A 12,333-nucleotide genomic window follows, 5' to 3' on the forward strand; every position below is an offset into this window, starting at 1 on the left:
GCACAAACAGATCCCTTTATTGAATGATAAGGCTCCATGATAGAGTTGGCACCATCTAAAAGTAAGGGCTTCCCTGTTACAGAGCACATGTGCAGACAAATATGTAAATGTGTATATTACATGTACATAAAATCAAAAAGAGATGCATTAAATTGTAGAATATCTCATACAACATGAACATAGTTTTACTTGCTTTCTGAGTGAAACTGTGGCCAAACATTTGTAACACACCTTGATTACATTTTGATAGGGCTTCTGAGGGCCAGATAAAATTGCCTCATGGCTAGATTTAGCCTGCTAATCAGTAATATCTAGGTAAACTCACCACAGAGTTCTTAGCCATTCCGACTAAAATTGCTTCCTGGCACAAAACACAGTAATCACGAAAACAATAGCCATTAAGTAACACTTATCCTGTCTACTCCACAATTATTATTTTTTTGGTCTTCTAGCATATTTTCTCTATTCAGCCTCACAGCTCTAGTTATAGTAGCTTGTGATGCTTTAAAAACATAAAAGTAAAAAAGTACTTCCTACTACCAGTGGTTCAGAACCAGGGCAACAGATGAAATATATATTTCTTAAATAAAACCTACATTACTTAAAACGTAAGGATTTTAAAAATTCCTACAGATCCTTGTCCATCCTGGCTTGTGAAATCTGCCTGAGCTGGGCTGGGTATCTGGATCTCTGAAGTAGTAAATGCCTCCTTGAGGGATGGCGAGGTCCCCGCAGCTTCGAAAGAAGCTGTGGTGAGGCCTTTGTTGAAGAAACCAAGTTTAGACCCTATGGTTTGGGATAACTACCTCCCTGTGTCAAATTTGCCATCCTTGGGCAAGGTGCTGGAGCATGTGGTAGCCTCACAACTCCAAGCTGTTTTGGATGAAACTGATTACTTAGATCCATTCCAATCAGGTTTCAGGCCTAGTTATGGGACGGAAACAGCCTTGGTCGCCCTGGTTGATGACTTATGCCGGGGAATGGATGGGGGTAGTGCAACCCTGTTGGTTCTTCTGGACCTCTCAGCAGCTTTTGATACCATCGACCTTCTGGATCTTTTATCTGGATTGGGCATGGGAGGCACAGTTTTAAAGTGGTTCTAGTCCTTTCAGGAGGAGCGGTCTCAGAAGACTGGAAAAACCGTGCTGAATCAGACCAAAGATCTATCTAATCCAGCATTCTGTTCACTCAGTAGAAGTCCACAGACATCGATAGCAGAACATGAGCACAATTTAGCACCCTCTCGCTTGTGTTCCTCAGCAACTGGCATCTGATACTAGAGGTAATATATGACCTTTGTGACTAGTAGCCACTGATAGCCTTTTCCTTCATGAATTTGTCTAATGCCCTTTTAAAGTCATCCAAGTTGGTGGCCATCACTATACCTCGTGGTAGGAAATTCCATAGTTTAACTATGTGCTGTGTGAAGAAGTACTTCCTTTTCTCTGACCTGAATCTCCTGCCATTCAGCTTCATGAGATGAACCTGGGTTCTAGTCTTATGAGAGAGGGAGAGAAAATTCACACTATTCACCTTCTCTACACCATACATAATTCTGCACACCTCTATAATGTCCCCCCCTTACTCGCCTTTTTTCTAGGTTCAAATGTTTCCCTCATAGGGGGTTGGTTCCAGTTCTTTTTTTTTAATATATTTTTATTTATTTTATATGAATGAAATAAACAGTACCAAAATTACCCACAACCTTATCAATGCTTCAATTTCCCAGCAAGATAATATTCTGATGAGGACACCACAATAACAAAAAGAGAAGAAAAAAGAGGAAAAAAAAAGGGAAAGGGGAGGAGGAAAGGAAGCGAAGAAAAAAGACCCCCCCCCCACTACAGAATTGAGTTTAAGCTCCAACACCCCCCGGTCTCCAATGTCATTATATTTTAAAGACCATGTCTATAACCTTAACAATCTTACAATTTAATAAACAACCTTACATTTCTATATCATTTCATCAATCTTATATCAAAGAAAGAGGTCTAGAATTTATTCCCAAAAGCCTAGTATTATTAGTAATAATAATAAAATTTTATATATAATAATATAATATAATATAATATAATAATAAAACTTAATATAAACCTTCAACATTCAGTAATATATTTTATAGTATATTATCTATTTTAAAATAAAAGCAAGAAAAAACAAGAAATGAAAGAAAATAAGCAAATATATATATATAATCATTTATCTTCTGAGTTAGCCTGGATCATATAAGCTAAATAGAAACAATTAACAAAGCTTGTATAAAAATTCCAGTTCATGGGGTTGTGACAAGATTCTCACGCATTTTTACGCTCACACAAGCCTCCGCCATTTCATGATTTTGAAACTTCTTAATCTGACCTTCAAACACAATGCAAGGAGTAGCAGGATATTTTAAGTAGTATTGTAAGTTCATTTGTTTTGCCAAGTTCTTTGCTTTGATAAATTGCCTTCTTTTATCCGCCACCTCTTTGATGTAGTCAGGAAATAACATAACTTTATCTTGTCTCCAGGAAAGACTTTGAGCTTCTCTTGCCAAGCGCAGGATATAATTCTTTGTGGAGACTTTTGCAAATTGAGCTATGATGGTGTAATCAGTCCCTTTAGCATTTGGCACACGAAATGCCTACTAAATATCAAGTAAATAATCAGATGGAATAGGGAGTATCTCATGCAAAAGTTTATCCACAAAAATAAGCAATTTTACATCATTAGGCAAATTTTTAACCCCCAAAATACATACATTGGATCTCTTAGTGAAAGCCTCCAGTTGAGAAATTCTATCAGAGGTGTTTTTAAAAGAGATTTGAGTCGTTGTTTCATTTCCAGCCACACGGTCTTCAATCTCATTAATTTTCGTCTCCATTTTTTGCCGTGCCGCATTAATTAAATCTACAGCTCCTTGCAGGGCGGTGATGGAATTTTGGATTAAATCCAGCCTTTTGACCTGCTCCGTAAATTGCGAAGATAAAGTCTTTATCAGCGTAAATAATTCCCCTATATCTTCTGTCTTCGACATTTTGGACACAGATGATGCGGTGTGTGTGTGTGGATGCCAGCTCCTTTCTTCTCCTTGGCGCAGACATATTTCTCTCACACAGATCTTACAGGTCCTCAGATGTTCTCAAATATTGTTAACATTTCTTAAATCATCCCTCAAAGGTTGTTGATATTTCTTAAAGCATATATTATATGGAACACATCAGCCCTGTTTTCTCCTATAAAATAGGAGTCTCAGTACAGCTTTTTGCACTGTAAAGCTCTGGGGAGATAAATCCTGGAATCTGCCCCCCCCCCCATTATCGCATGGGAGCTACCTTTCTCCAAGATGTTGTCCAGAACTGTTGCCTTGCCCCCCCCTTTCCATTCCAGGGGGGAGATGAAAAGGTTTTTCAACCTTTTAAAACGCTGTTTGAGAAAGCTCCCACGGAGCGACATCAGTCCTGACTCGAAGTCGGGGTTGTCCCAGTTCTTGATCATTTTGTTTGTCCTTTTCTGCACCTTCTTCAGCTCTACAATATCCTTTGTATAAGGCATTATGATGTTGGCAGTTTTATTTCCTATTCCTTTTCTGTTGATCCCCAACATGGAATTTGCCTCTTTCACAGCAGTTGCACACTGGGTTGACATTTTCATTGAGCTCTAAACCATATGCCTAAGATGTCTTTCTTAGTCCACCAGCTCAATCAGCCCCTATTAGCATATATGTGAAGCCAGAATTTCTTGCCCAAATGTGCATCATTTTACACTTGCTTACACTGAACTGCATTTGCCATTTTAATACCCATTCCCTCAGTCTGGAGAGCTCTTTTGGAGCTCTTCACAATCCCTTTTGGTTTTAACCACTCTACATAATTTGGTGTCATTAGGAAACCTGGCCACCTCACTGCTTACCTCTAACTCCAGATCATTTATGAACAATTAAAAAGCACTGGTTGTGATAGAGATCCTTGGGGGACCCATGTTTTACATCCCTCCATTGTGAGGTGTGAAGGTTTGAGGCCTACAGAGGCAAGGTAAAAAGGGCAGGCCTAGAGGCCTGATTTTTTGTTGTTGTTGTTGTTGGGAGGGTGTAACCCTGAGAGGAGTAGTTTCATTTCCCTGGTTGTTTTCATTTTCCTGAGTTAGGTTTCATTTCTCCAGATCTGAAACAGTACTTTCAGTTTTGGGGAAGGCAGGGATAAAAAGGGATACACAGCCAGTGAGAGAGAGACTAGAGAGAGAGGAAAATCAAAGCAGGAAGAGAGAGCAGGAAGAAGCAGCCTGGAGAAGCCAAAGTGCGGCAAGGGTAGAGGAACTTGCGTTTTTGCAACCTTTATTTTCTCTTAATGCCTTTTGTATCACTCAGTTCTATGCTGTAAATACCTTTAGTTGTAATTTGCTTGTTTTAATTTACCAGTAAACAGTTGGGGTTAACACCCAAGTATCTGAAGTGCCAGTCACCCCTCGTCTACAGCCTAAACTTCAGGTTATTGGGAAGGGAAGTTTAAAAGAAGGTGGAACTCTTAAGGAGGCAAGAGATCCTTAAGGAGTTGCTCAGGGGGTCCAGGTAATAAGGGGAACCCTGACATAAGGAGTGACCATTTATTCCTACTCTCTGGTTATTTCATTTATTTAATTTATTAAATGGGGTATAAATAAACTTTCATAGGCATTGTACAATTACTTCCTGTTCTTTAACCAGTTACCAGTCTATAAGAGGACTTCTCCTCTTACCCCATAATTACTAAGGCTGCTCAGGAGTCTCTGCCAAGGGTCTTTAGGAAAGGCCTTTTGAAACTCTAAGTAAACAATGTCTACTAGATCACCCCTATCTACATGTTTACTGATACTGTCAGAGAACTCTAAAAGGCTAGTGAGACAGGACTTACCTTTGCAGAAGACATTTTGATTTTTTTTTCAGCAGGATTTTTACTTCTATATCAAGGGTACAGAACCTCTTTCAGCCCAAGGACTGAATTCCATTCAGAGAAGCTCTTGGGGAGGGGGAGGGATGCTACATTCCAGTGGTGGGTGGGGCCAAAAAGCCAAAAATACCAGTTTATTTTTACTTAAAGCCTTTACTGCCACTAACTAATCCTTAGGAGAAGCATTTCAACGAAATGGGCAAAAGCTGGGAAATCACCAAACAATTGGTGGTTGGGGGAAAGGGGTGTGGCCTTCTGGGAAACTCCAAAGGGCCAGATTGGGACCCCCAGAGGGCTGGACTGGAACCCCAGAAGGCTGGATTTTGTCAGGAGTGCCCTTGCTGCCTTCTGAAATCCTCAAGTGGCCAGAATCAACACACAGCTGATAGGGCTCTTTTCCAAGGCTTTATTTCCATTCAACCTAATGAACACTTACAGATGCTAATTGCATGAGCCTAATGAGGGAAACTTTAGAGAGCTGCCTACCAGAGGTTTCTAGCCTTAGTGAAATCAGTTGATCTCCATTTGGAGGGCAGAGGTGGGAAACCTATGGATTTAAGGGCTAGGAGGTGGAAGTCCACCCCTTTCCCATGGGGCATCGGGGCGCAGCTTTGACGTCACGCCAAGCGGGCTGAGCCCCTCCTCTTGGCGCCTTCCTTCTCCCGCTTGTCCCTTCGCTGGCGCCTAGTGTCCCAAAGCTCCAATTGTCCCTCCCCCTGCCTGCCAGGGTCGCTACCACTCTCACGAATGTGAGCAGAGAGGGACTCTCACTCCGGCGGCACCTCTGAACAGCGTGAGGGCTCCTCTCCCACGGTTTCTATCTCTTTCTCAGAATTAGAACTGCTTTGGGGCTCTATGGGCTCTGATCCAACCCTGACAGATTTGGCCCCTGGACTTGAGGTTCAGCACCCCTATATTATATGTTTGAAAATTTCATCTTTAATAACACTTTCCACCAACTTACCCAGAACAGATGTTAAGCTAACTGGTCTGTGATTTACTGGATCCCTTTTTTAAAAATGACATTATTTTGATCACTCTTCAGTCCTCTGGTACAGAGGGCAATCTTAGGAACACGTTACATATTTTGTTGGAAGATCACCAATTTCACATTTGAGTTCTCTAAGAGCCCTCACATAAGATAACACCTTTTCAGTTTGTCAGTAACATCTAGAACTTCATCTCTTGTCAGCACTATTTGCCTCAGTTCCTCAGACTCCCTTACTAAAAATATGAATTGAGGCACAAGTATTTGCCCTACAGCCTCTGCAGTGAAAACAAATGCAAAGAATAAATTCAACTTCTCAGCAATCTCTTTATCCTCCTTTAGTAATCCTTTACCTCCCTTAACATTCAAATGTCTAACCGCTTCCCTAGCTGATTTCTTGCTTCTGATGTATTCAAATATGTTTTTATAGTTGGCCTGGATGTTGTTAGAAATAAGTTCCTCAACATTCTTCTTTGCATCCCTTCTTATCTGATGGCATTTCCTTTGTGCAAGTTCATATTTCATTTTGTTCTCATTTGGCAAGACTTCAGTTTTCTGAAGGAAGCCTTCTTTTCTCTAATAGCTTAGTTGACATTGTCTATCATCCTGGTGAATCATGCTGGTAATCATGCTAGCAAGAGCAAAGTTCATGCTCTTGAACTTTGTGCTGCATTTCCTGATCTGTGGAATACATTCTAGCTGAGCCTGTATTACTGTGGTTTTGAGTAATCCCCCAGCATCCTGGGGAGATTTGACCTTCTTGACTTTCTCTTTCAACTTCGTTTTTGCCAGTTCCCTCATTTTAGATAACTTTCTACTTTTGAAGTCAAATATGACTGTGTGGGATTTCTTTGGCATTTTTTCACTTAACTTCTTGTGATAGGTACAATTACACTGGTGTTATTTATTTATTTTATTTAAGAAGAAAATCAAATAAGAATTAAACACTGTACTACTCACATAAAAGAGAAAGTTCTTTTTATATACTAGTTAATGGTCCTGGCTTTGTACAGGTTAGAATAGCTCTTAAATAAAACGAAGCCTTCAAGCAAAGTCACACAGCTGTCAGATATGGACACAGTGTTCCTGCCTTATCTGAGTTAAGCTATAGCTCCTGGCACCCCAAGGCATGGCCCCTTCCCTATTGAACCCTTACACTGAAGCCTTCAAGCAAAGCTACACAGCTGGCAGACATGGCCATGTTGTGTCCACCCCATCTGAGTGAAAACATGGACTGCTTGTATGACCGCTGCCAAGGAGATCTGTATATCCCCTTGAGGGAGAGGTCTGCCCACTCCATTCTCCTGAAGGGGGTCTGCCCCACAACAGGGGGGAGAGGGCAGCTATATAACTCCATCCCACAGACTCCTCCTCCTGGCTTCAAACTGTATCTACTGTAAAGCTAAGCAGTGGTTAGGCAAGTCTGCCACCTAGTACTGCAGGCTTCAGACACATGGAAACATTGAAATTAATTAAAATGAATGCGCTTTAATACCACAAATCCTGAGGTGCACACCTCTGGGGTCCCCTTAGTATGCACACCAAGTCTAAGGTTTCTAGGTTTCACGGCCTTAATCTATGGTGGTGACAGACACACACACGAGGGATGGGCGAACATGCGATGTTCGAGCTCGATGAGGTCCTCCAAATTCCTCCTTGAACCTTAGTTAACCTCATTCATGTTCCCAAATTCTGATTAGGAAAAACCACATGTTTGACTGGGGAAAATGTGCTTTGTTTAAAAGTACACATTTCCCCTTAATTGTAAAAGCATTTGCATTTTTCCCGATTGAAAATGTGCATTTTCCTCCACAGGCAAAAGTGTGACAATGTGGATTTTGGGCGGAAATGTGCGTGTGTGCAGTTTTGGGAGTGCACAATTGTGCACTTTCAAACACAAACACAAAGTTTGGGAAATTGCAAAAATTTCCCAAGAACTGTGTTCCTGCTAACATTTGCAGTTGTGAACGGGATATGTTTGCATGATTTGCGAACAAGAACAAAATTTTCATACATCCCTAACAGACATATCCTCTTTTATTATTCTTTGTTGTTTAAGTGCATGCAGTCTTGAGAGCCATATTTCAGTAACATCTCATAATAGAGAAAAAAGGTAGAATACCCATGAGTGTGAAAGACAGAGGGAAAAAGAGATTACAAAGATGGATGTCTAAGAGTTCACTTGTTCTAAGGAAGTTCTTCTCTACTGCATTCAGATGTCATATTCTCCAATCCTCCAAATCACAAGTTTTGAGAGGGCTGGCTCCAGGTCTGAGAGGGGTCCTATGAAGACCTGTGGGCCCCCTTCTGTCAGTGGGCCACCCTGGCTGTGGGTTTACCAGGCAGCAGGAGCTAGGTATTTCCAGTGACAGGTGAAGACCTTTCTCTTTCCCAGGCATTTAAAGAACTGTTTCTAGTACTTTTAAGGATTTTATTCTGCTGTTGGTTTTAATTTACTTTTGTGCTGAGAATATTTTATTCTTTGCTGCTGGTTTTATTCTGGGCTTTTTTTGTTTTTTGTTTTAAAGTTTGTATATTATGTTTTTCACGTATTATACAGTGGTTTGAGTGATTCCTCCAAACCAGGATTACACGTCAAGATTGTAAACCATGGTTTGATCCTGGCTCAGAGAGATGACTTAAACCACAGTTTAGCGATTTAGACCTCACAACAAACTACTTTGGTGAATCAACAAGTATCCTATTATGCCAGATGCAAGAGGAGAGTGAGGAAGAAGTACTTGTGAATATGACCATTGTGCTCAACCATGGAGAATGAAGGTGCAATCCTAACTAGATAGGCGGCCGCCTCTGACTTTGGAGGCAACCGCCTATCCAAAGCAAGGCAGGAGAGACACGGGGGATTGTTCCTTCTGTGCCTCTCCTGCCTTGCTCTTTTTCGCCAGACAGCCATTTCTGGCTGTCTAGCGGCGGGGGAGCCGACAAGGAGAGGACGCTGCTGTACATTGGATGTGTTGTACATGTAGATCCGCTCTCCCTGCCCCGGAATGTCCCCCAGCCCCGCCCCTTTTCAGTCGCTCTGCACTCCTCTTGTGAGCACGGAGGATGGGGCTTCTCCACGCTGCCTCCAAGGCAGAGCAGATGAGAGGGTGTATTGAGTCCAGGCCTATAGTTTTAGAGGGGCTTAGAGATCCATAATGCTCTCTGACTTTAGTCCATCAGCTGCAGTTTTCCTGCTAGTAGGCCTCTTGATTGGTAAGATGAGTCAAAGGTTGATATCGCCTCCTCAGCACATTCAATGCTAACGAGCTACCACTTATCTTATCGGGACCTAGGAAGCGCCTGAGAAGTGAGGCTCTGTTTAGGCTCTGTTTGTAGGTGGCTGTGCTGGGAAAGTTCTGACTGTTTTCCCTCTGAACAAGTACTGTTAGTCTATGCTGGGAAAGTTGCAGATGAACGCTAATTAACACTTGCTGCTGTCATGCTGCCTCACTGCTAACATGTATGGGATAAAACCCATTGCAACCCTTGGCTCTGGGTTCAGAGAAGCTATCTGATCCAGCCATTGGGTACGCCTGTGCCCTGTAAGTACTCAATAAAGTCTCCTTGTAAGCAAACCTAGATCTGGCTTATCACTATCTCCACACTTCCAAACCTTAGCAGCCCAAAGCCGGGGCATACAATTGGCGCAGAGAGCACGGTGCCAAGAGAACTGATATGTTCAGATTCAAAGGGAAGGAGGATGCAGTTCTTGGCATGCAAAACTGACTCCCGGGCTGTCCGCAGTTGGAGCTGTGATGTCCGGTCGCAAAGCAATCGGTGGTCCTGGTTGGACTGGGAGCATGCCCAGAGGGCAAGAAGGACTGCATGCCAGTGGCTCTGGAAACTGCATTGGAATCTCTGCAGCTGGAAAAGTGGTCAGCTAAGGAGGTGTAGGGTGCAGGAACTCTGGCACGGCTTTTGCTGACAGCATTGCAAACTGTCGGGCAGAAAGAGTCAGAATGGAGAGAGAAAGCAAAAAAGCTCAAGGACAAGCCGGGGAAAGAACAAGATCTGAGGCTGTTAATAAGAGAAATGTTGCAAGACAGCCTGGTCTAACGAGGCGTGGGAGCGTAACGTTGAAGAAGTAGCCGTTAGCCTGACACGCCGAGCTCGGAAGAATTGCCCAAAGAGTGCCAGACTGCGCAACATCACCACACTGCCTGATTGGGATGAAATCCGTAAGAAGTAGAAACTGAAGACGAAGACCCGGGAGATGAGGCTGAGGAACAAAATGAAGGTGAAGAAGCAGCACCCAGGGTATGGGCTAGACCCCTTTTAGAGCAGAAGGTGCACCAGAGGACAATCTGAGGGCAGAATGAAGCAGAGCAACCACTCTGAAGATCTCAGTCACGGTAACAGTGTTTAACTTTGAACTGTTCTAGAATTTCACACAGCATATAGCTGCTGACCATCAGCTATATGATTTCTGAAGAGTTTAAGCTTTTAAGCATTTTGCCGTGGGATTCTCTGCAATAAAGAAATCTCACTGATTTGGGTGTCCAGTGTCGGACTGCCTGAGCATGTGCGCTGAAGAGATCGAGAAACCGGACAGCGTGTTCCTGGCCAAGCCAAAAACGCTACTACCACACACCTGCAAGCTGCAACAAATCTTGTAAGCTGGGAGACCCAACCTGATTTAGAAAAAGAAGGTATCGTAGTAGCTATCTTCAAAAACACCGACATCTATGTAGCTGGCTAGCTGACGTTGTAAATTGTTACAACTGCAAACCAAAGACTGTTTTCCTTTTTGAGACCCCGGCAAAAAAAAATGACCCGAGTCATTTGTCACCCCCAACAAAGCAAAGATTCGGTTGCCCTTTACCTCATCGTGTCTTGTTTCGAACCTGGGATTTACAATTTTAAAAACAAACAAACTGTGAAGCTTTATTTTCAAGCCCTGCAAATCACCTGCCGCTGCCTCCCAAAGAAGATTGATGGCTGTGTAAAGAATGCAAGTATAAGGCGACCCCCATCTCCCTGCAGCATCCTGAGTTTCGGCACTTTGCTTCTGTGTGCCAGGTTGAGGGAGAAGAAGGGTGTGTGTATCATGTTGTGAATCCCTGGCTAGCCTGTCTAATGATGGATAGTCCCAAGAGTTTTTCCCCTCACTCAAGCTTCAGTTTCCTTAGTCCTCATTTGAGAAGCATTAAAAGTGCAATTGTTGTTCCCTTGCTGTTAAGAACCGTGCAGTTCAAAACTGCCCTGTAATTGTACATTTACTTTTGCAAAAGGGAGGAGATCATAGCTGATGATCTCTCCTTTTCTCCTTGCAAAAGAGATAGTTTTGTTGTTTTTAATGAGTTTGAAATAACTTAGATTTAGATTTCCAAGTAGACCCATTGAAAGCTCAGAAGCACTGGCAATGTTTTAGCAAGCTCCCTAGTTAGACAGTCGCTTCCCCTCAGCAATCTCCGAGCAATCAAGCTGGGACAGTGTGGGCGGAGAGGAGTAGATTTTTAGAGTGAAGAAGTGTTATGAGAGCGAAAATAATGTCAAGGCCCAGCGTCAGTAATGCAGTGAAGCCTTGTAAGTTATAGCCAAGATTTGATTAGAAGTAGCCTAGAAGAATTTAGGCCTATTCAGTTTTTAGAATGTCAGAGTCTGTGTGAGTTTATCTCTGTCAGTGTTCTCAGAGCGGAGCCAGGGGGAATCACCCAACTCCCTGTCCGCCACTGGTCTAGCCTTGGCAGGCAGGGAGGCTGGAAGATGTCTATGAGAATCTGACAGGGCAGAGTGAGATTTGCAGAAGAGTTGCTCAAGTTGAAGCGTCCCTGCTAGAGACCTGAGCAGTGCCGCTCTGTTTAGACAGAAGCCTTGCTGAAAAGACTAAAGGCTCTTGTCTGTCAAGGGATCTGGAAAGGGTATACAGTCACACCTTCTCCCTTTTGAGCTCATGCAGAGGCGGGGAGCATTTACTGGAAACATCTCGCCTTTATTGCCCAAAGCCTTCTCTGTTTGGATCCATCATCATCTGGGCTTTTAGAGATGCTCTGCACATGGACTGGAACTTTGGATTGTTAAAGACTTGCCATGAAAAGTACTGTGAGGCTTTTCATAGACTGGAACTCTCGTTGCTGTAGATTGTGTGTCTGTGTGTTGTAGTCAGCTCAGTGTACAGCAGACTGAGTTTGATCTATGACTTTTGGACTTCCCTCTGCCAGAACTCATGCTGCGTGGAGTTGCCGAAGCAAAAGCGGTGGCCTAGAACTCTTTCCATGTGTGAGTATGCCCTTCCCTTGAACTTAATGGGCCCTGACCACGTAGCTTAAGAGGAGTGGTATGATTGTTAGGTCTGTTCCATCATGCCTCACCATGTAAGAAGTGTTTTCCAGTCATGGTGTTAGATTTCAATGAAAGTTTGCTGTGTGCATTTTATGATTTCTTAAACACTATGTGATATTCGCAAACATCTTTACTGTCAGTTGCAACTCCAAATGA

General features: G+C 42.8%; 1 protein-coding gene and 1 long non-coding RNA gene across 26 annotated transcripts in view; one reads left to right on the forward strand and one right to left on the reverse strand.

Moving 5' to 3' along the window:
- GPHN (gephyrin) overlaps positions 1–12,333 on the reverse strand; it is a 483,693-nt gene that overhangs the window by 187,957 nt on the left and 283,403 nt on the right. The gene's annotated exons all lie outside the window — the stretch shown is intronic.
- Positions 4,194–12,333, forward strand: part of LOC146357493 (uncharacterized) — a 39,015-nt gene continuing 30,875 nt past the window's right edge. For all 4 annotated transcript variants that reach the window (XR_014790036.1, XR_014790037.1, XR_014790039.1 and 1 more), the window contains exons 1-2: positions 4,194–4,285; positions 12,057–12,114. This is a non-coding gene — a long non-coding RNA (uncharacterized LOC146357493). The remainder of the gene's footprint in view (positions 4,286–12,056; positions 12,115–12,333) is intronic.

Source organism: Heloderma suspectum, chromosome 1, assembly GCF_057233095.1.
Source record: "Heloderma suspectum isolate Gila_16-S chromosome 1, 16-S_ref, whole genome shotgun sequence".
NCBI classification, from domain to species: Eukaryota; Metazoa; Chordata; class Lepidosauria; order Squamata; family Helodermatidae; genus Heloderma; species Heloderma suspectum.